Source organism: Rhinopithecus bieti, unplaced genomic scaffold, assembly GCF_001698545.2.
Source record: "Rhinopithecus bieti isolate Rb0 unplaced genomic scaffold, ASM169854v2 scaffold_35538, whole genome shotgun sequence".
NCBI lineage: Eukaryota > Metazoa > Chordata > Mammalia > Primates > Cercopithecidae > Rhinopithecus > Rhinopithecus bieti.
Genome location: NW_016815913.1, coordinates 1,731,867 through 1,759,656, shown reverse-complemented (window position 1 = coordinate 1,759,656; position 27,790 = coordinate 1,731,867). Strand labels below are relative to the sequence as shown.

The following is a 27,790-nucleotide window of genomic DNA, read 5'->3' as shown; positions in this document are numbered from 1 at the left end:
AATTTAAAAAAAAGAAATAAGTAAATACGTAAAAATTTTAGGATCTGTCTTATTGAGCATTCCCCCAGAAATAGGCCCTTAGACAAGGATTCATGTGCATAGTTTAGTTGGGAAGTGCAGGTAACACTAGTAAGAAAATGGGACAGTAAGACAAGAAAGGGAAGGTAGCCTGTAAGGGCTGTGCCATTAAACTAGTTATCACAGTGAGAAATTAAAGCAGTTTTTTACATTTTTATTTTAAGTTCAAGCGTACTTGTGCAGGTTTGTTATACGGGAAATAAACTTGTGTCATGGGGGTTTGTTATACAGATTATTTCATCAACCCAGGTATTACACCTAATACCCATTAGTTATTTTTGCTGATCTTCTCCCTCTTCCACCCTCCAGTAGGCCCCAGTGTGTGTTGATCCCCTCCATGTATCCATGTGTTCTCATTATCAAGCTCCCACTTCTAAGTGAGAACATACAGTATTTAGTTTTCTGTCCCTGCATTAGTTTGCTAAGGATAACTACCTCCATCTCCATCCATGTTCCTGCAAAAGACATTACCTTGTTCTTTTTTCTAGCTGCATAGTATTCCACAGTGAGCAATTAAAGTTTAATCCCACAAGCAAGTTCTGAGAAATGCATGCAAAACATACACCTTAGAATTGTCCATGCCTAGCAGCAAGGAAGCTCAGGTTTTCATACACCTGCATAGGAGGGTTGCTGTCTGGGGGCTGTCCTGTAGGGACTGTTGATTCACTGGCACTTCTAGATTGTCATAAGTACAGGCAGCTCTCCACCACTGCAGGAAAAAAAGAGCCTTAGTCACAAATGCAGATAGCTGCCATTGGAAATGAGGTGAATTCTCCAGAGATGTGGATGGGGAACTGACTGTATCTGCTACTGTCTATCCCTTGTGCCAATCAGATGCTCCCTGTCCCCATGTTAATTTCACAACATCTTGTTACTGTTTCTTCAAAGTAGTAGCCAGACACAATTTTTATTGAAGAAAAGAAAAACTTACAACAAGATTTATACTGGTACAAGCTACAGTTTCTATTAGCTGTTGCAGCTGATCCCAAGGGCACAGCTGATATTCACCCTCTCCCGCTTCTAACACACATTGTAGATTCTTCTCCCTCTTGGATAGCACTACTGCTCATGCAGGTCTGTCGTTCAACAAGATAGCTCAGACCTTCATGCCTAAGAGATCTGCCCCTCCAGTTACCTTAACTTTGTCAGGATGTTGTTCCAGCAGTTTCCACTTATGGTAATCATTGGACTTGAAGTTATTAAGAGGTACACGGTGAATCTCCTGAGTTTCAAACATACTTCTTCCTGTCATTATTATGTAGCAGCAATCTTTCCCTTTATGATCATTAAAGTCAATTATTATTTTCAATATACTAATCCTTCTTTACCTTCTAGTCTATTAGTGTAAGAAGTCCAAAATGACCAGGCAACTGCTATAATCTTACATTTACAGAAACAATTACGTTGTCCCTTGGGAACCTAGACCTTGAGACCAAAGCTCAAAGTTGTGGGAATAGAAAGCACACCTTCCCTCAAAATGGGTTACAGAGTAATGATGTAAAGGCAACTTACACTACCATGACTTGGATCCTACATGCATTTGTTCCACCTAAGGAAGACATAGCAGTATATGTTGATTCAAGGTATATACCGCATCTTTGAACATAGCATCCAACAACTCCAGGCTGATGCCTTTGCTTGACCTCTCAGTGGCCTTTTAAACATTCAAGCCAGCAACTTCTGGGTGATATAGTAAGACAAGTGGATTTCATGGGCATGTGCTTACTCCTTGGTACAAATGTGGTCCCTTGATCCAAGGTGAAGCTATATGAGATACAACCACAAATGAGGCACTCGTTGATCCCTCAGATAATGGCACAGAAAAAGGTACTATGGCTAGGAAAGTAGACTTTCTTGTTTCTTATTAAAGACAGGGTCTTGTTGTGTTACCCAGGCTAGAGTGCCATGGCTCCATCATAGCTCACTGCAAACCTGAACTCCTGAGCTCAAGAAGTCCTCCCACCTCAACCTCCCAAGTGGGACTGCAGGTGCTCACCACCATACCCAGTTTGTTTGTTTCTTGTTTGTTTGTTTGTAGAGACAGGGTCTTACTATGTTTCCCAGACTGTTCTAGAACTCCTTGCCTCAAGCAATCCTCCGACCTTGGCCTGAGCCAAAACACTCAACCAGGGAAGGGAGATTTATAACCAAAATATATATCAATCCAGTAAGGACAAATGACTGTCACCTCCAGATTGGTGTCTTCAGAGGACAGCATCCTATCAAGGACTCAGCATCAGTTTTTACTACTGACCGTTTGACCATTCTGCAGTAGCAGTGCCTAGATCAGCCCTGGTGAGAGGGAGCCTCCGCTGCCAGGCTCATGCATCACCTGCACTCCTGGCAGAAGGCTACTCCACTCACGGGCCCATTGTGCAAACACTGGGATGGCCAAAAAGTAAAGCTTGCTAAACTCCACTGGAAAAAATCATCCTACCCATCTTGTCTTCTATTCCTTCTCTGATGTGGATGATCTCCGTAAGTACTGATGTGGGATGCAAACACTCACATAGTTTGTGTCCATTCCTAACAGTCAACCCACATTCTTCTTCCACAGATTTCTTGTAATTGATCTTCTCATCTTACTTCTTCCAGATCTCTAATCAACCAGCCTTTCCAGTACTATGCATTTTCCTCAGTGGTAGAAAACAAAAGGTACAATAGCTTTTCTAGCTTGGTAGGGACCAAGAGCACAATACTTCTAAAACTTTTACCAATGTGGGAGGCCTCTGAATCTCTGTAGCATTTTTCTCTCACCCTTTGGTATATGTGTCTTACCAAGGCATCCAGAGGACTCATGACTTCCTTCTCCTGGTCCATTTAATGTGACGTCATCTAAATAGTAGACCAGTATGAATTTTCTGCAGAATGTTTAGATATTCAAGTTACCTTTTTACTACACTGTAATGAAGAGTAAGAGAGTTAATATAACTCAGCCTACTTTGGTCTCTTCCAAATGAATGAAAATTGCTTCTAATAAATTTTTCTGGCACAGAATGAAAAGAACACTTTCTGCAGATCATTTTCTGTACACCAAGTGCAAGAGACTGTGTTGATCTGTTCTGGTAAAGGTATATCCAAAAGAGCAGCTGGAAACTTGACTAAGTTTTCAGAAGTTTACATCTTCTGTTCCAATCCATCTGGCTTTTTTTCTAGAGGTAAGAGTAATGATGATGGTGACAACCAGCCCTGAATACTTCTTTGAGGGTATCTCTTATTGCTGCCATTCCACTGGAGATGCAGTCTTGCTTCTGATTTTCTGTCTTGGTTGGAATGGCAGCAGGGGTATTTCAAGGGCTTCTGTGCAGTCTTTCCTGCAGTGGCAGCTCTGACTCTCCAGATCAGTTAACCAGTCTGAAGGTTCTGACTCTGTTAAATATGTTCATCATGAGTAGGGGACTCAGGGAATGAGTACATGACCACAGGAGCCTTTGAACTCACTGTGAGATGGACTTAGGCCAGGATTCCATTTATGGCTTTGTATCAGTTTGCTAGGGCTGCCATAACAAAGTACCACACACTGGGTGGCTATGACACTAGAAACTCATTGTCTCATGGTTCTGGAACTTAGAAGTCTGAAATGAAGACATTGACAGGGTTGATTCCTTCCCAGGACTATGAGGGATTTGTTCCGGGCCTCTCTTTTTGGCTTGTAGATGGCATCTTCTTTCTGGGTCTCTTTACATCATTTTTCCTCTGTAAGTATCTGTCTCTGTGTCCAAATTTCCCCTTTTTGTAAGGACACAAGTCATACAGGATTAAGGCCCACACAAAAGACTGCATTTTAACTTGATTACCTCTGTAGAGACCCTGTCTCCAAATAAGGTCACACGCTAGGTATTTAGGGTTAGGACACTAACATTTCTTTTTGCAGGAGACACTATTCAATCTATAACAGAACCAAACACCAGAAACTCCCTCTCTCAAAACATACCAAGGGCAGTTCAGACCCTTATCCAACAGCTCTGGAAATAACGTGGCATTTCCCTTTCACTACTGTATTATTACTCTGGTAAGTGGCTCCGGGGAAAAAAAAAAATGGGGAAATTACTAGTGTGTGTGCTTGCTGAGGCCCTACAAAATGATTCCTCAAGACGGCCCATGTTTCTCTTCAATCAATGCTGAGTCTGAGAACTGCCTCATATCTGGAAAGTGAATAAAGGATGATGACTTTGTCTGTTTGTTGTTGTTGGCAGCTGACATCGACGTTTGGATCACCTGCTCTTGATCATTTTGCTTAAACAGATAATATTCTCACTAAGTGCCTATCTAGTAAAAGCATTGATGATTGAAGTTTTTTATTTCTTTGTTAAGAAAAAAACTTATCAAGAGTAGTTTGAACAGTGCTGAGCTTCTTCCTCTCCTATTGCATACAATATAGAGTGAGCATCTTTTGTATGCCTTGGCACATTTTCATACTACTTTCTAAGTTTGAATCAGCTGCCAGCATTTTATCCTTTCTACTTTTAATATGTTGAAATATCTCTGAGAGTTCTCTTAAATGTGAAATTTCTCACTGGCATCCTTTTCTCTTTAACCTTTCCATCATGACCACTTTTCTCATTTAGACTGATACGGTTGCCTTTGCTAAGTTTCTCTGACTGCACGTCTAGGGTCTCATAAATAGCAGAGGTGTCAACATTTCCACAGTCAACTATTTATTCTATAAGCCCATTTACATTTGATTAGAATTTCACTTCCCACATTATGCTTTTAGTTTCCTTGCTGTACTTTCATTTTTGGCAGTCGGTTCCCTCTTTCAAGTATCCATTTTTGTAAAATGTCAGATGGCTTTATTACTGGGAGACAAGGAGATGACACAACTATATGTTTGCCATCTGTGTGTGAACTGAATAACAGATGTGCATTGGCCAATTACCTAAAGATATTTTGAAAAGTGACACAATTGATCACTGGTCGGGATGTGCATCTGTCATTTATGCAGTGCTTTATGCACTGAAGAGATAGCAAAGTTTGTATTTTATGCAATTACTCACAGTTAATATATCTTCATAACTAAAATGTAGACAGTGCTCTTGGGACACTGGTATTAGTTAACTAAACCTAGTAACTGAAATTCATATCAGAAAATGCATATCAGAAAATTAAAGCAAAAACTATAAATCTATTCTAATGTACTGAACTCTCTGAGTCATTTGACACCTACTTCAATAATTGGCCAAGGCAGCTCTGGCATGTCCATCATACAAGCAGAAGATTATAACTGACTCCTGGTGTCCTTGCGAGAATATTAAATCCATGTGATAGACTCATATCAATAAATTCTCCTTTATTCAGCTTTATTTTGTGACTCCTTGTGTATAATTCTCAAGACCATTTTCTAGGCACATTTTCCTGATATATATTTTAGCCAGGTCCTGCAACTCATCTGCTGAATAGTCTCTTTCCTCCCAAATTAGAGACAGTACTTCCCCAGTTGGGCCAGGATGTTGTAATGTGTTAACTAACATGTACTGAGTATTGCGTGAGGGTGTCCCTTTCCTAATCACATGTGCACCCATCAGCTTCCCCAGTGGGGCCATGCTCACATTAAGCCTACATACTAAGAGGGGAGGTTGGAGCAAATCTTGAGGTAAGGATATTTGCAAGCATATTATCTTGGAAAGTATCTGCCTTAGGTGAGTCTTCTGCATCATATCCAGACAAGGAAGGGATGGGAATGAAAGTGACTGCTATCCTCTAGTAAGAGGGATTGGCAACTTCTCCAGGCCCAAGAGTTCAAGGGAATCTTAGGGAAATTCAGTGGGCCATTTATGCAAGTCCAAAAGTTCATGGAGATCTGGAAAGATTTTAAGATTCTCAAATCAATTCATTCTAGATATCAGAGTCCCATGATTTTCCTATCAGGTCCATAATTTTAGAAAGAGACTTGCCAGGACTATTTCTTAGGCTTCTTGGTCATTCTACGACTCTCACAATCTAATGCCAGGCTTGATTTTCAGTGCAATCCATTCTCCAGCTTTAGAAGATGGGAGCTTCCTTAAATATTGCCAAAAAGATTTTGTGACTTTTACATAATTTCCTGGGTTCTTGGCTGGTTAGTTTGAGTGGTTTGCTTTCTTCAACACATCAATGTCATTTAATAGCAACTGACCAAATCTATAGTTTTTGTAATTACCAATGTCCCATGTATTAGTCTGTTCTCACACTGCTATGAAGAAATACCTGAGACTGGGTAATTTATAAAGGAAAGAGGTTTAATTGGCTCACAGTTCCGCATGGCTGGGGAAGCCTCAGAAAACTTAAAATCATGGTGGAAGGGGAAGCAAACATGTCCTTCTTCACATGGCAACAGAAGACAGAAGTGAAGAGCAAAGAGGAGAAAAGTCCCTTATAAAACCATCAGATCTCATGAGAACTCACTTACTATCACAAGGAGAGCACAGCGAGAAACCGCCTCCCTGATTCAATTACCTCATAACGGGTCCTTCCCTATGACATGTGGGAATTATGGGAACTACAATTCGAAATGAGATTTGGGTGGGGACACAAAGCCTAACCATATCACCCCATCTCTCAGATTCTTCAGATATTGCATGAGACAGTGCACACACCCTTTCACCTCAGCCCAACCTAATTCACCACAATAAGAGTCTTAGTGATTATAATGCTACAATACATCAGAGCCTATCACCACCCCTCTTAGTGCTAACAATGGGTCTTTGTTTCAATCTGAATGTCAAGTGCTTCTATTCTAGAATCCATCTTGAAGATCTGCTTCCTGGAACAACTTCTAATATCAATTGCCTTAGTTTAGATTGTCCTCCTCCCTAAAACAAGCAGACCCAGAGAAAATAATTCAAATGAAAAATATTTGGGAGGTACAGTAAACAAGGTAGAGGAGGGAGAATGTGAGACAGAAAAGGGAAGATAGTCAATGAAGGGTACATTATCAAACAAAATAGCATGTTGGATAACTAGAGCTTAATCCCTTGGAGAATATCTGGGAAATGATACAAAGTACATGACTCGGAATCATCTTATCTGAAAGCCAAAGAAACTGGGATAGTTAGACACCAATTTCTCTCAGTCATTGGATGAAAGACACTCCCAAGAGTCACTAATCCCCAGCATGGTCAACCTGCCATGCTCACAAGGAAAAAAGTATTCTTCAGTGTGGAGAGCCCTCATCCAACACCAGTATTTGAAGTCAGTCAGAAAACACAGAAGTGAAAGGGCCTAAGGAATCTGGGCGGGCACTACAGCATCTACTACACTTGCCATCTCTGAGAGCAAGAAGAACTTGAGCCTCAGTGCTGAACAGAAATGGATAATCATCTCTCTATGAATCTAAATCTAGGGAATTCTCTGGATTACCAGCCCGCTAAAGAAGGGGGAGTATTAAATGGAGCATTAGGGTGGTGTTATGGCCTAACTTGTGTTTCCCTAAAATCCACATGTTGAAGCCCTAATCCCCAGTACTTCAGAATGTGGCTAAATTTGGAGACAGGGTCTTTAACTTAATGAGGGGATTAAGTTAAAAGGAGGCCATTAGAGTAAGCCCTAATCCAATCTCTTCTTTACAAGAAGAGGAAATTGCAACAGAGAGACATGAGGATGCATGCATGCAAAAGAAAGACTTTACGTGAGGACACAGGAAGGCAGTGGCTATCTGCAAGCCGAGGAGAGAGGTCTCAGGGGAAAGCAAACCCTCTGTCACCCTGACCTTGGACTTGCAGCCTACAAAACTGTGAGAAAATAAATTTCTGTTGTTGAAGCCACCTAGTTTGTGGTACTTTGCTATGGCAGTCCTAGCAAACTAATACAACAGGGATGACTCAGTGATCCAAGGACACCACCCTCATAGGAGCAGAATCACAGGAAAAGAATTCCTCCATCCAGCCAATTGTATCTTGATCCAGCAATTCCTCTAAAAGAGCAATACAGAGCTTGCCCTGGTGCTGCATGTACTGCCAGTCTCAGGACCAGCAGAACTTGTAAGTTTTATTATGCTTTCCTTTGATATCACAAAGGTTGTTCCTCTTCTGAAATGGAATCCAATAAAAATGGCATCACAGATAATCTTGGTCATTTACACATGCTTGATTCAATGCTCCCACCTGAACAAAACACAGCTGGCCCAGACTCGGGACCTCCATTTCATTCTACATTCAGAGGTCAAATGCTGCAGAAGATGCCAGGGAATAACTGCTAAGAAGAAGACCTCCTGTCCCTTTCCTCCCCTGGGAAGCCAGTATGGATCTTCCCAAGAATCCTCTCCACCAAGTAATTTTCTGTCCCAACACTGAAAAGAGTAATGAGTCATCTCCAAAACTAATGCAGCCTTCTGAAATCCAGGACCACAGGAAGATGTTCTTTTATATCTCTTCTAAAGTAATTTTGATTTTGTTCTTTTTGTTTTACCGCTGTTAGTTAAGTAAATACGCAATGACTCAAATGGAAACTTGACAGAATTATCATTCTTAAGGTGGTGTTTTATAAATGTACATTGTATAAATATAAATCTTATTATTAATAATAAAATGCTCCCATTTTATGAGTTTTATTAGAATTCAGTTCCAAATGTTTATCTTTAAGGCTTAGATAAGGTTAATTCAGCATTTTCTTGTTACTATTTAATAAATCCCTCTTAGTAATCCAGAAACACATCTTTTCATTTTAGTGCTTTAGTCAAGGAATTATATGACATTTAAATAGAAGCTTGGTAGAATTACAATTCTTGGGACATTATTTTATAACAAGAAAAGTTATGTATTGCTTATTTAAGAGTGAATTTTATGAATTAATTTTTTAAATCAAATTTTGTTCCACTTTATTTCTAAGTAGTGGAAATATAGTATTTTGGCTTTTTCGGTATTTGTACTAGTTTCCTGTAGCTGCTGTTACAAAATACCATGAACTAGGTAGCTTAAAGCAATCAATTTATTCTCTCACAGTTCTGGAGGCCACAAGTTCAAAATCAAAATGTCAGCTAAGCCACACTCCCTCTGGAGGCTCCAGGGGAGAAGTCCTTGCCTCTTCCATCCTCTAGTGGCCACCAGTATTCTCTGACTTTTTTGGCTTGTGGCCACACCACTCCATTCTCTGCCTCTGTCTTCACCTTGCATTCTTCTCTGAGTGACTATCTTACAGGGATACTTGTCATTGGATTTACTGTCCACCCAAGTAATCCAGGGTGATTTCCTCATCTCAAGACCTTTAATTCAGTTACATCTACAAAGATTCTTTTTCCAAAAAAAGATGTCACTGACAGATTCTGGAAATTAGAACACATATATACCTTCTGGGGGGATACCATTCAATCCACTATAGTGTTTCATATGTTCCCTAGAATATGAAATGTAGCAAGAGCTTTACATGAGTAGTCTAGCAAGTGAAGACATTTGAAACTCAAAATACGCTTCTGTATACCAAGGTCTGTATCTCCTCCAGTTATTAAATTAATATGTTTATCTTAGGTGATTTGGGGGAAGTTAAGACAGTATAATATTTATGAAATGAAAAAAGTGAAATTGGAAGTCAAAGTACTTTCTTTAATGTATGTGTTAAGGACTAAAAAGATATACACTAAAATGTAAACAGTGGTGCTGGGAGGGGAATGGGAATTGGAGGGTGGGGAGGAATGAAGGGAGAATTTTATATTCTTTCTATGTATCTATTTGCATTAAAAGTCACATGCTATAAAAAATAAATACACACAATAAGAGGGAGGGAGAGAAAGAGAGAGAGATTGAGAAATTCAGAATAGCAGAGAGAAGTACAAAAAGATAAAAGTTGGTTCAGAAACCACTCTCCAAAATACAAATGTCCCACGACAGTCCTCTTCTGTGTGGCCCAACGTACCTTCCCAAGCCAGAGGCAGAGCTTCCATGTGACAAAACTTCTTCCGACAGAAAGACCTGGAAAGAGAGACAAGGTTCAATGAAGATAAACTTCACTTACTTCAAATCTGTCCCAGCACTTGAGGTAAATCATGGGTACATTCACAATGTCCATTATTCTAGGCCTTGAAGATAGATATGGGAATTGTGTTCCAAATTAGACTCACAGGCCAGGTGTGGTGGCTCATGCCTGTAATCCTGTGTTGGGAGGTCAAAGCGGGAGTATCACTTGAGGCCAAGAGTCTGAGGCTTCAGTGAGCTATGATTGTGCCACTGCACTCCAGCTCTGAGTGACAGAGAGCCTATCTCAAAAACAAACAAACAAACAAAAACTCATAAGGTGCGAAAGATCTGATTCACACATTCAAGTCACACATGCATGCACACACACACACACACACAGAGCACATATATTCATGATATTGGGAAGTATTGTATCAAATAATCAACATGAGTGCAAGGGATAATTTTAAGAAAACAGAATTCTGATCACGACTATTAGTTACAATCATTTAGAGTTTAGAAATAGAGTAATACGCAGTTCATTTTTTCCATAGCATTTCTCTGTTGTGTTGAAACATTTGAAGCATTATCTCAGCACAAATATAAAAATGTCTGATGGAAAAAATATCCTATGACTATTTAAAATGCTTCTGGAGCAAAGATTAAATTTATCCTGCTGCATCAAAATTTGAAACAGATGAATCTGCTGATGTTACATTTTATTTTCCTCCAATAATATCCTTTATGGTTATATATGTTTCCACAACTCATGGTATAAATAAACATTCCTGAGATTTCTCAGTTACTCTTCCATAAAGAATCCATTAAAAGCTTTTACAGGACAAAGGTCCAGACTACTTCTTAAACTTTATAAATCAGATTTTCACGCATACGAATGGTGAACTTTATCAATAGATGCCCAAGGATGCAATGTCATGTCTTTTGGGGAAAAAAAAAAAAGAAACATTTAAAGCTGGCCTATATCTTCCAAGGTGCCTGATGGATTTTTTTCTTAATAATAGCTGTTTATCCTAGTTTCTATTCATTGCCAGAACTTTTTGCAAACAACCAGTAAATTAAGAGCCAGTTTATTTCCCTAGAGATATGATTACATTAATCACTCAGTAAGTCTTCAACTAATTTTGTTCCAAAGTTTTCTAAGGAACTCATTAGATAATCTCTGGATCTAGAGAAGTTAGTCACAAGGCCTAAAGGAATTCACCCCTTTGCTGAACCAAAAAAAAAAGGAAAAAATAAGAAAACATTCAGTAGTAACATATAGGCTGAAGAAATCTTAAAAGAAAGACTTCCCAATTCTTAACCAATATGAATTCATGATGCATTGAATATTTCTACAATGAAGTAAATAACAATAACTTTTGTTTATAGTATCTTATGCTAGATGGGCCTAAGTCTGAAGATCTGGTGTTAATCAGTGATTTACTTGGAACAACTAACCTTTAGGGTTAGCAGCCATTAGAGTAATTCTTCAATAAGGAATAGATTCATCTCACAGACTTGAATTAATGCTCTACTGTACTATTTCACTAACAAAGCTCTATGCTACTGAGACTAAAGTCTTTCAAGTAAGCAATCAGATTACAATTCTTTCTCACTGACACATTGCATTCACCCTTTTCTCTCATCATATTCAAATAAAAATAAGCCAAAATTAGAGCTAATAAGAAGATAAGCAGAGCCAAGTTACTGAATATTTATAAGCTCCATCTCTACTAGCTCTCTCAATGGTACACTGTCTTCTAAGTTGCTGGTTCCAGAAAACACATAGACAGGGAAATTATGGATGTAACTGTTAAACTCCAACCTCGTAGAAATACACCATCTCCACGCCCAAAACCAGTATGGGAAAATCTATCAAGCTCCACGAAGAGAGTAGGATTCAGAATTTCACCTACTGCATTACCAAACCAATTTTCTATCACGTATTTTTTTCATAAAATTTCAAAATGGTATTAGAAGAAAGGTACTAATTACTTTCTATCTTTAACCGCACAGAAATGAACTCCAAACCTAAGAAGAACAAAATTTTGTTTTATAAATAAAAAATTCACCATCGTCCACAGTTTGTATATTTGTTAGCAGCAAGTGTAGAACTAAAAGGTGCCATGGGAAATTAGAGAGATAATTAAAAACAAGTTAAAACAAGTACCAAAATACTTTATACATTGTTAAATAACAGTCATGGGACTAATTAACAGTAAAGAGTCAAGAGAATTCAGAAAGTTTTTAAATCTTTGAGCTTTCTTTTCATCAATGTGCTATGGAAGAGATCAATTTGTTTTCATTAAGGTCTGGTCCCACTAGAATTTAATTTCTTTCTGGCGGTGGTAAATGACAATCAAAATCTAAACCCTGCCTCTGAGGCCTGTTAACTGCCAGTTTTCAGTAGAATGCAAAAATCTTACAAAATAAAGTATATGACAGTGAATATTCCAGCTGGCCTTAGTTGCCTTAAGAAATCAGAACAGCTGTATGAACTCCTTCATAAACGTCTCCCCTTTGGTGTAAGAAGAGGTTACAGACCGCAATAGACAATGTGGGAGGGCTGATGTGGTCAAAGGAATTCTGCTCCCTGCATGAAACACTAAGGCTCAGATGTCCAGTTGCCCAAGAAACTATCAGCGCCCACCTATTTCACATAATTCTTTGTAAAGACTTTGCCGAACAAACTATGTTCATCTTGAGAACACACTAAAACACACACACACAATAACGTGGATCTTTTCTAAGACTGATTCTTTTCCAACTTTGAGACTTTGATAACTCAGGGCAATTTGTTCTCAAAGAGCAAAATATCTTTTTACTTATGCTATGGAATAATGCATTCAGATACTTAGGAAATGAGTAAATTGCTGGGGTCCTGGAGGGTTTTTTTTTCCACTGAAAAGATAAAGTCTGTTTTTATGGCCTAATTATTGCCCTTTCTCATATCTCTTCAAGTATTTTGCTTACAGTGAGTTTTCTCCAAAGCATTTCTTATCTGAGTAAATCATCTGAGTTCCATTAGTGAGGTCAGCTCCAAGAAACATCAGCCCTGATTACAGCTAGTTGCTCGGAAGGAACAGGAATACAATTCACCTTGACTCCAGGAATCATAACACACATCCATATATATTGTTTAAATTTGACACTGCAAGATAAGATTAAAGAGTAACATTTTATGTGAAATATAGGCTATTCACCCCTTTTTTTTTTTCCTCTTCCAGAGTATATATTATAGGGGATATAGTACCTGACAAATAAACTTCCATTCCTGGTGTTTGTAGATCTATAAACGAACACGGGTTACCAAATGTTATTTTTCATCTTGTAAGGAGTGTATCTGTTGAATAATTTACCAATACTTGTTACTCAGATTTGGAGTTCTTTCTGCATCAGCATTAGAGTCACAGCAACAAAATGCCTCAGAGAATCCTTTTTTCTCAGTAATCTATACTGCAAACTATGCTCCCCTGTACCCCAACCTCATTTTTGTAAATAAAGTTTTATTGGAACACAGCCACACCCATTCATTTACATATTTTCTATGGCTGCTTTCAAGCAGAGGTTAATAGTTTCAACAGAGACTGTGTGGTCCACAAAGCCTAAAATATTTATTCTCTGGCCCTTTAACAAAAAGTTCACCAGCCCCTGCTCTATATACCCCATCCACCCATCTTTACTCTTTCAATTTTACTCTGATTTCCTTCTGAAGTACATATTTCCAACACCTTACTATAAACCCTGATGATCATTCTACTTTATTTGGCTTGGAAAAGAATTTGAGTAGACTTGCTTTTCCATGGAAGTATGACTTGCCCTTAGCTTTCATAACATAAGCCTTCCTCTTCATCCTCTGCTTGTTTTACATTTACTCAAATGGCTCTCCACTGGTGCTGCTATGTACCAGTTCTTTTCTGCATGAAAGGGCCCAGCTAGAAGAATCAATGGAGATTGAATCCAGCCCATTCACCACTTGACAAGCCATGAACCTTGACATAAGGCCTTATCCCCCCAAGAGTATAAAATAAATGAGAGCAGGCCGGGCGCAGTGGCTCACGCCTGTAATCCCAACACTTTGGAAGGCCAAGGTGGGCTGATCATGAGGTCAAGAGATTGAGACCATCCTGGTCAACATGGTGAAATCCCATCTCTACTAAAAATACAGAAATTAGCTGGGCATGGTGGCATGCACCTGTAGTCTCAGCTACTCAAGAGGCTGAGGCAGGAGAATCGCTTGAACCTGGGAGGTGGAGGTTGCAGTGAGCCGAGATCATACCACTGCACTCCAGCCTGGCAACACAGCAAGACTCAGTCTCAAAAAATAAACTAAAATAATAAAATAAAATAAAGCAACTTCATTTTAAATTACATGATTATTGAATAAGGTACAAATCTAAATTTTAATTTTATATTTTTCTCAAGAAGTCTTTAACTTTACACATTTGGATTCTTTATTTGATCTAGCTTTCTTGAAATAAATATAATTCTGGTTATTCCAACTATGATAGTATACTTATTAAAAGATTTTGAAAATTATGTCTCACCAGTTAAAAAGTAAAATATTTTACAAAAAATAAAAATGAAAATAGGATTAGCCACGCACAGTGGCTCATATCTATAATCCCATCACTTTAGGAGGTCCAGGTGGGAGAATTGCTTGAGCTCAGGAGTTTAAGACCAGCTGGGTAAGTTGGTGAGATCCCATCTCTACAAAAAAATCAAAAATTAGTATAAACTTGTAGTCCCAGCTACTTGAGAGGCTGAGGTGGAAGGATCACTTGAGCGATCCAGCCTAGGCAACAAAGTGAGACCCTGTCTCAAAAAAAAAAAAAAGAAAATAGAAAATAGAATTAGTACCAGCAACTGTGAACTGAACATTACTGAACTCATAAGTGATTATTTGAGTCACATACTTGAATTTGCTTTGGGTCAAAACATGAAGTGTACAGTCTCCCCTTATCGTCAGGGGATACATTCTAATCCCTGCAGTGGATTCTGAAACCAAGGATAGTACAAAATCCTAAATATACTATGCTTTTTTGATCTGATAACTGCGACTGCTGCTAAGTGACTCACAGGCAGGTGGTATCTACAGCATGAATGTGCTGGATAAAGACAGGAGTCTCATCCTGGAAGGGACGGAACATGATGGCAAGACATTTCATCACACCACCCAGAATGGAACACAATTTTAAAACTTATGAATTGATCATTTCTGGAATTTTCCATTTAATATTTTCAGACAGCAGTTGACCATGAATAATGAATGAATCTGCACAAAGTGAAACAGCAGACAAGCAGGAACTACTATAATATCAAGTCCTGGAATGACTAATAAGTTAGCTGAATATTCTAAACCTCATATTCATAGAAATATAAATGACAAAATGTAGGGAACCCAAATATACTCAACCACATTCAGAAAGATTATGGAGAAAATACCCTTATTGGCTGTTCCTAGATTTTGCAAGGCTTGCAGTGGGCCTCTCTTAAAGAAACTGCCTTTGCACCATGGGATTCTGCTCTCAGCCACGTGGTCTTGCCCTCGAGCTCAGAGCCCTTCCTTTACCCTATGTAAGCTGACTAAGATGAGGGTACCCCAGGACCAGTCTCAGCACAATTTCACATCCCAAAGAAAGAGAAGTAGGATAAAAGTTGTTCTGTTTTTGTTTTTCTCTTAGTTTTCTTTTGCTGCACAACAAATCCCACTACCTCAGCAGCTTAAAACACCACCATTTGTTAGCCCACAGTTCTGTTGGTCACAAGTCTGGCACCGTGTAGCTGGATTCTCTGCTGGGGGTATCATAGGCAGAAATCAAAGTCAGTTGAGCTGAGTTTTCATCTGGAGGCTCTGAGAAAAACAATCTACTTCCAAGCTTATTGTAACTGTTGGCAGAATTTAGTTCCTGGAGGTTTTGTGACTGGGGTCCCTGTTTCCTTGCTGATTGTCAACCAGTTCTTAGAGAACCCCTGCTGTTCCCTGTCAAGTAGCCCTTAACATGGTATGTTCCTGATATGTTCCTTAAGGCCAGCCAGAATATGTCTCTGCTGCTTCAAAACTCTGATTTCCCTTCTGGCATCCTCCAGAGAAGGCTCTCTTCTACTGCAGAGCTTAACTGATTAGGCCAGGCCCACTCAATATAACCTCCCTTCTGGAGGTGTTTATATGGAGTGTAATATAAACACAGGAGTGGATGTCTCATTATATTCACAAGTTTCATCCACACTCGAAGTGGAGAGGATTAGATGAAGGTGAGGGTCATTGGGAGTCATCTTGGAATTCAACCTACCACAGTTTTGTTTGATTTTATTAACACCGTAGCATTGGTGATGATGTTGTGAAATGCACACTGTCATAAAGCTAGTAACTGCCATCTCAGCTACCGCTCAACGTAGTAATCCTCTATCAGCCATAGCAGTTACCTTCTTGAAAAGTATAGCAGCTGGCAAGACAATAGCATTGAGATCAGAAAGGAAATTGGGGCCCCAATGAAAGAATCATTAAATATATGTTAGGGTCTGTGTATTCTTTACTAGGGCATTTGGTTCCAAAACAAACCATATGAGTTGACATTAAAAAGTGTTTCAATAAACAACTGTCCTCACTCAACTTCAATTTTATTCAGGAACATACCTGCAGATATCATGATTTGTAAAACTTGTAAATTTTCATTTATTGAATTTGCTCATAAAATATTCTGCTTTAAAATTTTGGCTCATCTCTTAAAGACTTGTAAATCTAATGTCTCTTGCACTTGGCATTTTCCTTACTTGTTTTCACAATTACAGCAAAATGCTTGTGTTGCTCTCTAGCTTGAGGTCTTTCTCCTGGGCCTGATCTTTTATTCATATCACTGAGTCATCCTCAGTGCCTAAATCGTCAATAAATACTTGTTGAAAGACTGAACAAATGAATAAATTAAAGATGAAATATTAAGAAAATATGGCCTAAAGAGATATCTCTACTCTTTGTAAAATCTAAGAGAAAGGAAAGAAATAATTATCCTCACATTCTTTGGTTTGAAAGGGTAGAACTAAACAATCTATACATAAAAGACCATGAATTTTCACTTGAGACATATTGATATAAAACTTAATTCAAAACACCATCTAGTAGTGGTATGAATAAGGAAGGAGAAGTATGATGGTTAATTATGTGCATCAATTTGGCTAGGCCACAGTGCCCAAAAATTTGGTCAAACTTTATCGTGGATGTTTCTGTGAGGGTGTGTTTGGATGAGATTAGCATTTAAATCAGTGCACTTTGAGTAAAGCAGATTGCCCTCCATAATGTGAGTGGGCCTCCTCTATCTGTTGAAGGCTTGAATAAAACAAGACTGACCTCCCTGAGCAAGAGGGAATTCTGCCAGCACTCAGCTCTCTGACCTGAACTGCAACATCAGCTTTTCCCTGGGTCTCCAGCCTGCCAACTCACCCTGCAGATTTTGGACGTGCCAACCCTCTATAATCACATGAGCCAGTTCCTTAAGTACATCTCCATGTGTGTATATAAATATATCTACATCTACCTATCTAATTGGTTCCATTTTTCTGGAGCAACCTGACAAATGCAAGAAGCCTCAAGATATATCCACACTGTCAGAATAGCAGTCTGTTATGCTGGGAACCCTCTTCCCCTCACAACAGCCAAGGCTTTGCTGTTAAACCAGGGTCATCACCTGTGCTGAATTGTCCTACTGTCAATTTGACATCACTGCCATCCTTTTCAGAGGTCTCCCATGCATTACATAAGAGTAACCAGGAAATACATTTCCAGACTCTAGTGCCTTCTGTGGTTCCAGGTCAGCTAATGAGAGGCATTTGCATGAGATCTAGAAGGCAGAAGAAAAGGAAAGCTGCAGGAAAACATCCATCAGTGCAGCTTTCTTGCCCTTTGTTCCTGAAGTTCTTCCAGCAGTTAGGAAACCTCTATTTTCCTGTATCGAAATCCTCCATATGCAGAATGCATACAATGCCTTCCATTTTCTTGCAACCAGACCCTAACTATACATCACTGATAGGTTCTTTGGAGAGGAAGGGGGAAGAAAGCACTTCATTTTTTCCTGCGAGATGGCCTCATCTACCCTGATCTATCAGGAAAAAAATAATTTTGAACTCCACAGGGGATTATAATTCTTTACCTCTCAGAAGACCCCATAGCTCCTATGAAAGTGGGATAATTCATTCTCTAGTCTTCAAGTTTCACAGGTCTGTGGTTATTAAGGAGACACTATACAGCTCTCTACACAGAGCAAGAACGAGGTGGTTCTCCACCAAAATTGTTTCCCATTACACTTCCCCCAGACGAGTGGGTTCCAATTTGTCTTGTTGAGACACAAAAACAGATCTTTCCGAAACAAAGAAGATAACGTAATGGTTTCACTTTACAAATAAAATTGCTGACAAGATTAAAGTAAGAGTTTATCTCTTTTAAGTGTCTGTGCCAGGTGCAGTGGTTCAGGCCTATAATCCCAGCACTTTGGGAGGCTGAGGTGGGAGGATGGCTTGAGCCCAGGAGTAGCCATGGTCCCAGCTACTCAGGGGGCTGAGGCAGGAGGATCACTTGAGCCCAGGAGGTCGAAGCTACAGGGAGCCATGATTGTGCCACTGCACCCCAGTCTGGGTGACAGAGTGAGACCCTGTCATAAATAAATAAATAAATAACTGTGTGCCTTGTGTCTGTTTTCTTTAGTTTCATCTCACAGGCAATCTTCTGCAACATGATAAACCCTAAAACTCACCCTATTATAATAGGATAAACTTTAAACTGTTAACCTGACTACAAGGTCCTGGTTCATCTGGCCTCAGCATAACATCTCAGACACTCCATTCACTCTGAGTTGAGGCTTCACTACCCTTTTGGAGATTTCTTAAATTCACCCAGTTCCTTTAGGTCTTAGGACCTTTGCACATTCCATTCCTCTGCCTGACAAAAATCCCGTGAGCTCTACCCTTACATTCAAACCCTTTGTCTCAGTAACTCCTACTCACTCTCCCAAGTCTCCTTTTAAATGTCACTTCCACAGGTGGGTTAGTTCATCCTGGTATACGTACTTATAGTATCTTGTACTTCCCCTCTGTAGGACATATTATGATAATAACTCATTCATTTTAAAAGTATTTCTTCTCTCCTAGACTCTAGCATCCTGGTGTTGTATTTTCACTACTGTATCCTTGGTACCTCCTGTGGTGTTTAGCAAATAGGTATTGAATAAAAGAAACGAAGGGAGGAAGGAAAAATGTAACATGATGGTTAAAATTAAATTCCCCATAGGTTGGTAATATTCCAGGCAGCACTATGGGAAAAGGAATCCATGGGTGACTAATAAAAAAAGACCTCCACAGAAGGCTACAGAAGTATTCTGCCTGGCAGAAAGTTAATACAGTGCTGGGTTGCTAAAAGAAACTTAGTGTTTTGGAGATTGTAATGATGAGAGAGATGAGCTTATATGCAATTTTGTGCAATTGAGTAAGTTTTGAAGTAAGGCTGGCTGACATTGGTGGGCTGGTGGAAGCCACACCACCTCCGTTTTGGGGAACATTTGGCTGTTCCTACTTCCTGACTGAACTCCATTGACTATGTCAGCAAACAATGGCTCCAGACTTTCCTAGCTCTTGGCAACTTAAAATAGTCTGAATCATAGGACTGGAAACAGAACAGATGTGTACTATTCTCCCTCTGTTTACACAAGTACAACTTGCCACATGAAAAGGAAAGAAGTGAACACATTATGTCGCCTACTCTGAATATAATGAGAGTAGCTCACCATTTGCATCAGTCAATTTGTCCTGCAAGGTCTACTGAATTTCTATTACTACCCTCACCTGGCTACCTTTATAACCATCTGCCCCAAAAAGTCAACATGGTAACATTCCCCAATGATATGACGACAATGATGATGATGATGATGATGTGTGTGTGTTTGTGTGTGTGTGTGTGTATGTGTGTGTGTGTGTATTACAGTAAGGGGAGTTGATGTTGATGCCTTTTCATTAATTCAGCTTACAAGCAGAAGGAACTTGGCAACACCAGCAAACTCAGATATGTCAAGCCAGGGCAAAGAGAAAGGTCAGGTCAAGAGGAAATTTGAGATACACAGTGGGGGTACATATCTTTAGAACTAGACGCAGGACTTTTGCCAACGCTACATAACTGCTTATTGTCTGGAAGAATGCCAAAATGTGACGGCAAGACATTTCCACAAATAAGAAAATAAAAGAGTCTTTGTATGGGGGACGGATGCATTGAGAAGGAAAAGCAATCAATTTCTAGGCTTTAAATGATAGAAAGACTACTGAGTGGAAAAGAGAAATACAGCTTTAAGATTAAGCATACTGAAGAAAAAACTAACGTACAAGGAGAAAAGGTGCTGCAAGACATATAAATACTGGATAGTGAAGTACAAAGTATTTCTCAGTTGTCTGAGGGAATGAAAAAAGCAAACATACACAAACATATATACAAATACACATTTACTGAGGAAAATAAGGGAAAGCTCACATGACTAGGGATTTACAAGAATTCATGACCATCAGACTACACTTCAGTTTTTAGAGTTGATGTTCTCACATTACTCTTGCCTTCTTTTCTTCATGTGTTGTTCAGGGCATCCTCTGAGCCTCGATCACTCTCCCAAATCTGCATAAACTTCCATGATATTTTCCATGCTGTAAACCACTTTCCTTTCATCATCATAATAGCCAACATCTATCTTTTAATGTGCTAGTTCCTTACATCCCCCTCAAGCCATGGTAAGTCATCCTTCAGAAAGATCAAAACAAAAAAAAAACTAAAATATCTTCATATCTCTATTTCATCCATGCTACCTATATTTCATGTGGAAATTTTGTCCAGAAATTCCACTTAAAGAAACTATTCTGCTACATTTTGTTTGTCAAAGCATGAAGTCTAGCCTTGTACGTAATTCACTTTCTTACTGTCCCTTATGCAATATAATGCAGATTGCTTGATTACGCAAATTGTTTCTTTCCAAATTTTCATCCATTGTGATAAACCACATTTCAGTTGCAGTCAGTGAACTAACAAGAATAAATAGTGGAAATGTAATTGCATATTTTTTCTTTTAAAAACCATGAGTTTTCCCATTTGTTGGTCACAGGTAATTTTGTAAACAGAAAAGGAAACACATTGTTTCCAGTCTCTATTCTATCTCTAAACAAGAGCCTGGGAGGTATTCTTCAAAGAATGTATCACTATATATGGAATTTAAACAAGAAACAGAGTCAACACTGAAGTGCTGGATGAAAGGGGAATTTTGAATGTGCTGAAAATTTCTATTTCTGAGGAGGTAGCCAAAATATATTCATGCTTGTGCAAAATTATATGTGTGTATGTATGTATACATACACAGTAAAGCATTGCAGTGCCTTTTTTTTTTTTTTTTTTTTTTTTTTTGAGACAGAGTTTCACTCTTGTCACCCAGACTGGCGTGCAATGGCGCGATCTTGGCTTACTGCAACCTCCGCCTCCTGGGTTCAAGCGATTTTCCTGCCTCAGCCTCCCGAGTAGCTGGGATTACAGGGCACACCACCATGCCTGGCTAATTTTTGTATTTTTAGTAGAGACAAGGCTTCACCATGTTGGCCAGGCTGATCTCGAAATCCTGACCTCAGGTGATCCACTCATCTCGGCCTCCCAAAATGCTGAATTACAGGCAGAGGCCACCGTGCCCAGCCTAGCACTTCTTAATAATAAAGAATTGAAAGCAACTTAAACATCTTTCAATAAGAGATTGGTTTAATAAACAATACTGTATTCATACCATGAAATAACATATAACCACAACAAAAAATAGGGAAGCTTTTTATACACAGATATAAAATTATCTTTAATATATATTGTTAAGTGAAATGGCAAGGCACAAAGAAGTGTGTATAGCCCATTATTTGTGTAAAATGAAAGATATGTACTATCCTGTGTGTGTGTGTTTCTGCTATAATACAACACATACATTCCTTAAAAACCTACCTTCTGCAAAGGTTTCTGGGGTGGTTGGTTACAGAGCATAATTTTAGCATAGTTACTGATCTATTATATATGTCATAATTTATTCTACCAGCACCCTATTGAAGGCCATTTGAGTTGACTCCACTCTTTCCCACTACCCTAACATGTCATATTTTTATTAGTATATCTGGAGGATAAATTCATTAAAATGGGATTACTGATTGAAAGACAGAAATACATATGTAGTTTTGCTAAGTAATATCAAGTTCCCCTCCATAGCTGTTTGCCATTTTGTATTCCCCATGCCTCGCCAACAAAATACTGTAAACTTTTGGAATTTCACCAATCTGATCATTGAAAATGGCACCTCAGTATAATCTTAGTATACGTTTATCTTATTATCAGCAATGCATCCTTTAATATATTTTAAAGATATTTTGCAACGTTTTTCTGTAAACTTCTCACATCTTTTGCCCATTTTCTCCTAGGTTTTTCATCACTTTCTTCTTTTTATTATTAGATTTATTAGTCCTTTGTCCCTGAAACGGGTAACATTTTTTTTTCTCAGTTGTCATTTTACCCATCACCCAGGCTGGAGTGCAGTGGCACGATCATGTCTCACTACAGCCTCGATTTCCTGGGCTCGGGTGATTCTCCCTCCTCAGCCTCCCAAGTAGCTGGGAACATAGGCACACGCCACCACGCTTAGCTAATTTTTGTATTTTTAGTACAGATAGGGCTTCCCCATGTTGCTCAGGCTGGTCTCAAATTCTTGGGCTCAAGCAATCCACCCACCTCAGCCTCCCAAAGTGCTGGGATTACAGGCCTGAGCCTGGGAAGATTTTTTTATGTAGTTAAATTTATCTGTTTTTTTATGGTTCTAATTTTGGTTAATATTGGAAACTTAAGTTTTCTTCTAGTACTTCCATGGTTTCATTTTTTAGCTACCTCTCTGAAACATTTGCAGTTTGTCCTGACATGTGGAGAAAGGAACAGATTCAATCAGATCTTTTTCCAGGTGACTATGTATCCTAACACCATGTAACATATTTATTTGAGGTGTCACCTTTCACATATAGTAAATTTTAGTATATATTTGAGTCTACTTCTGGATTTTCTGTTCTGTTTCATTGGGCTTCTGTCTATATACTCACCAGTATCACACTGTTTTCAATAGAGAAGCTGATAAGGGTAGCTCCCCTACACCCATATGCTGCTTTTCTTTTTCAGAATTCTTCTGGCCATTCCTTGTTTATTCATCTCAGCAAACTTTAAAATCAAATTGGTTAACTCATTAAGAAAATCTAATGATATTTTTATTGGCACAGCATTGCATTTATAAATTAACTTAAAAATATTTGAATACATGGCCAGGTGTGGTGGCTCACGCCTGTAATCCTAGCACTTTGGGAGGCCTAGTGGGCAGATTGCCTGAGCTCAGGAGTTGGAAACCAGCCTGGGCAACATGGAGAAACCCTGTCTCTACTAAAATACAAAAAATTAGCCAGGCGTGGCGACAGGGACCTATAGTCCCAGCTACTCAGGAGGCTGAGGTGGGAGAATCGCTTGAACCTGGGAGGCAGAGCTTGCAGTGAGCTGAGATCATGCCACTGCACTACAGAGTGGGCAACAGAGCAAGACTCCAACTCAAAAAAACAAAAAAATTGAATACGTAACCTTTCTGAAATGATTATTTGAAAATGTGTATCAAGAACCTAAATATTGGTACTTTTGACCTAGTAATTCCTCTTCTAGTAGTCTATCATAAGGCAGCAATGTGCAATTATGGACAAAAAATATTATGTCCATTTCAAGTCATTTAAAGTCACATTTATGAAACATTCCTAACAGTTTGAGAAAATGTGTCTTGTGCAAACAAGATAAGGATGCCCACTCTCACCACTCCTATTCAACATGGTAGTGAAAGTCCTTGTCAGAGCAATCATGCAAGAGAAAGAAATAAAAAGTATCCAAATAGGCTTAGAAGTCAAATGATCTCTCCTCACTGACAATATGATTCTATACCTAGGAAACCCTAAAGATTCCACTAAGGCTCCTTCAACTGATAGATAGCTTCAGGAAAGTTTTGAGACACAAAAATCAATGTATAAAACTTAGTAGAATTTCTATACACCAATAATGTTCAAGCTGAGAGCCAAATCAAGAATGCCATCCCATTTAAAACAGTCACACACACAAAAGAACAAAATACCTAGGAATATATCTAACGAAGGACGTGAAAGATCTTTACAAGGAGAACTACAAAGCACTGCTGAAAGAAATCATAGATAAAATAAACAAATGGAAAAACATTCCAAGTTCAAGGACTGCAAGAGTCAATATCATTAAAATGGCCCTAACTGCCGTAAGCAATCTATAGATTCAAAACTATTTCTATCAAACTGCCAATGTCATTTTTCATAAAACTAAAAAAAAACTATTCTAAAATTCACATGGAATCAAAAAAGAGCCCAAATAGCCACAGCTAACCTAAACAAAAAGAACAAAGCCAGATGCATCACATTCCCCAACTTCAAACAATAGTGTAAGGCTACAGTAACAAAAACACCACAGAACTGGTATAAAAACAGATACACAGACCAATGGAACAGAATAGAGAACCAAAAAATAAAACCACACACCCACAGCCATCTGATCTTCAACCAAGTCGACTAAAGTAAGCAATGGGGAAAGGTCACCCTAGTTGATAAATGGTGCTGGGATAGCTCGCTAGCCAAATGCAGAAGAATAAAACTGGACCCCTACCTTTCACCATATATAAACATTAACTCAAGATGGATTAAAGATTTAAATATAAGACCTCAAACTACAAGAATCCTAGAAGAAAACCTAAGAAACACCATTCTGAACATCAGCCTTGAGAAAGAATTTATGACTAAGTCCTCAAAAGCAATTGCAACGAAAACGAAATATTGATAAGTGGGACCTAATTAAACTAAAGAGCTTCTGTACAGAAAAAGACTGTCAAAAGAGTACATAGACAACCTACAAAATGAGAGAATATATTTACAAACTATGCATCCAACAAAGGTCTAATATCCAGAATCTGTAAAGAACTTAAAAATTCAACAAACAAAAAACAAGTAACTCCATTAAAAAGTGGGCAAAAGACATAAACAGACACTTCTCAAAAGAGGATGTACAAGTGACCAACAAACATATGAAAAAATGCCCCACATCACTAATCATCAGAGAAATGCAAATCAAAACCACAATGAGATACTATCTCACACCAGCCAGAATGGCTATTATTAAAAAGTCAAAAAATAACACATGCTGGTGAGGCTGTGGAGAAAAAGGGATGCTTATACACTGTTGGTGGGAATGTAAATTAGTTTAGCCAATGTAGAAAGCAGTCTGGAGATTTCTCAAAGAACTTAAAACAGAACTCACTCAACCCAGCAATCCCATTATTGGGTATATATGCAAAAGAAAAATAATCATTCTACCAAAGATACATGCACTCCTATGTTCATTGAAGGACTATTCACAAATTCAAAGACTATCAATCAGGTGTTATCAATATAAGTGCCCATCAACAGTGGATTGGATAAATAAAATATAGTACATATATACCATGGATATGGATATGACACAACCATAAAAAGGAATGAAATCATATCATTTGCAGTCACATGGATACAGATAGAGGCCATAATCTAAGTAAATTAACTCAGAAACAGAAAATCAAAGACATCATGTTCTCACTTATAAGAGCTAAACACTGGGTACTAGTGAACATAAAGATAGCAACAGCAGACACTAAGGACTAATGGAGTGGGGAGAGAAAGTGAGAAGAAAGGGTTGAAAAACTCACTACTGGGTACTATGCTCACCACCTAGGTGATGGGATTGTTCATATCCTAAACCCCACCATCACACAATATATCCATGTCACAAACCTGCTCATGTACCCCCAAATCTAAAATAAAAGTTGAAATTATTAAAAATAATAAATAGGATTTAAAAATCATAGTTATCAGCATTATGTTAAGTGCATAGAGAAAAGATTAGAAGGAAATGTGATAAAATAACAGAAGTTAGAAAAATGCATAGACGGCAGGAAGCTCCAGGCTACACCGGGAACAGGGTATTAGAGCTCAATTAGGGTGAGAAGTGTGTGACAGCCAATAGTGAGTGTTGGAGCCCATGAAGGCTGAGGAGGATGTCTCCACATAAATAGTGGCTGTCCACACCTCCTCCACAGCTCCTCCACAAACAGGAGGTATGGACAGCTGGTAAAGGATGTTGGATCCTGAGCAGAGAGGGAAAGAGAGCATCCACATTGAGTAGCAGCTCAGCTCAGGGTGTTGGTGGCCTGAGACGGCTAAGGAGGGCATCTAAGAGGGGGAGGGGCAGCCATCATGGCAATGGGACACAGAAGCCAGCCAAATATGAGATAATTTGAGCATCAAATTAAATAATGATAGTAATGGATTATGACCCATTGCATAAAAGAGGAAAACAAGAAGTCCAATCTGATATAAATATCAAAAAGAATAAATTGAAAGTTTTATAAAGAATGAAATATTTTCATCTTCCAAATATTTATTAATTTCAAAAGGAAAAAGTAACTTTTCAGGAGATAATTCTGCAGACACCACTTTAATCAGGTGAACAACTTGAGCATCATCAGTAATGGGACAAATTGAAACCTTGTGCCACCTAATAGAATGTAATGAGAAGAACACACTTATGTGATATTCCTGCCAAATTTGCATCACCTGAACCTAATCATGAAGAAACATCAGGAAATTCAATTGCAAGAACATTCTACAAAATAACTAGTGATCTTCAAGAGTCAAAGTCCTCAAAGTCAACAAAAGACTGAGGAAATGTTCAAGACTGAAGCCAACTCAAGAGACCTGACAAGAAGATGCAACACCTGATTCTGAACTGTATCTTTTGTTACGAAAGACCTCCCTTGGGAAAACTGACAAGACTTAAATGAGGTCTAAGGATTAGAAAGTACTAATAATTCAATGGTAATTCCCAGAATTTTAATATCATATTGTGCTTATATAAGAGAATGTCCTTGTTTGAAGGCTATTCACATAAAGTATTTGGGGGTTTGGGGCATCATAGTGGAAACTGGTAAATAGTTCAAGGCAAAAAAATGTCCTTATACTATATTTGCAACTGCTCTGTAAGTTTAAATTATAAAAATAATTTTAAATGAATTTAAAATTTAAAGAAAAAATTATAATAAAAAACATTTAAATGATTTTTAAAAGTCATGTACTTTGACCCAGAAATTTCACTTCTGATAGTCTACTTAAGAAAATGATTCAAAATACATGCCCACCTCCAATAAGCTGGCACATCTATTCACCCTTCAGGTTTTAGCTCAAGGTTATTTCCTCAGCAAAATCTTCCCTGACTTCACCAGCCCAGATCTGATGCTTCTGTCAAACAATCTCACATCAACCTTTGTGGCCTTTATCATGGTTTGTAATTACCTATTTGTGCAAACATTAATTATTCCTCCTCCTTGAAGTCAAGGACCAGGTTTGCCATGCTCACCTTTATATCCTCAGTACCCAGCACACAGCAAATACTCAATAAATATAAACAAACCTGTCATTGATGGATGAATAAATTAAGATAGATCAATGGACAGATGGATAAGTAGCCAGATGCACAGAGAGATAATAAGAAATGTTAAGAGCTCTCAGTTAATGGCTATAGCTGTCATTCAGATCCATATATATATATGTCATTCAGGGACATAACATTAAAAAGGTCCTGTTCATCAGAAGAGATAAAGGACCAAGAAGAGCTGAGCAAAGAAACACATTTAATAATTAGTATAGAACCCACCTGCAATTACTGGAGCATGTGCAGTCCAGCCAAA

General features: G+C 38.5%; 1 long non-coding RNA gene across 1 annotated transcript in view; it reads right to left on the bottom strand.

Moving 5' to 3' along the window:
- LOC108516581 (uncharacterized) overlaps positions 1 to 27,790 on the bottom strand; it is a 132,948-nt gene that overhangs the window by 91,532 nt on the left and 13,626 nt on the right. The window contains exon 2 of the long non-coding RNA XR_001881871.1: positions 9,904 to 9,959. This is a non-coding gene — a long non-coding RNA (uncharacterized LOC108516581). The remainder of the gene's footprint in view (positions 1 to 9,903; positions 9,960 to 27,790) is intronic.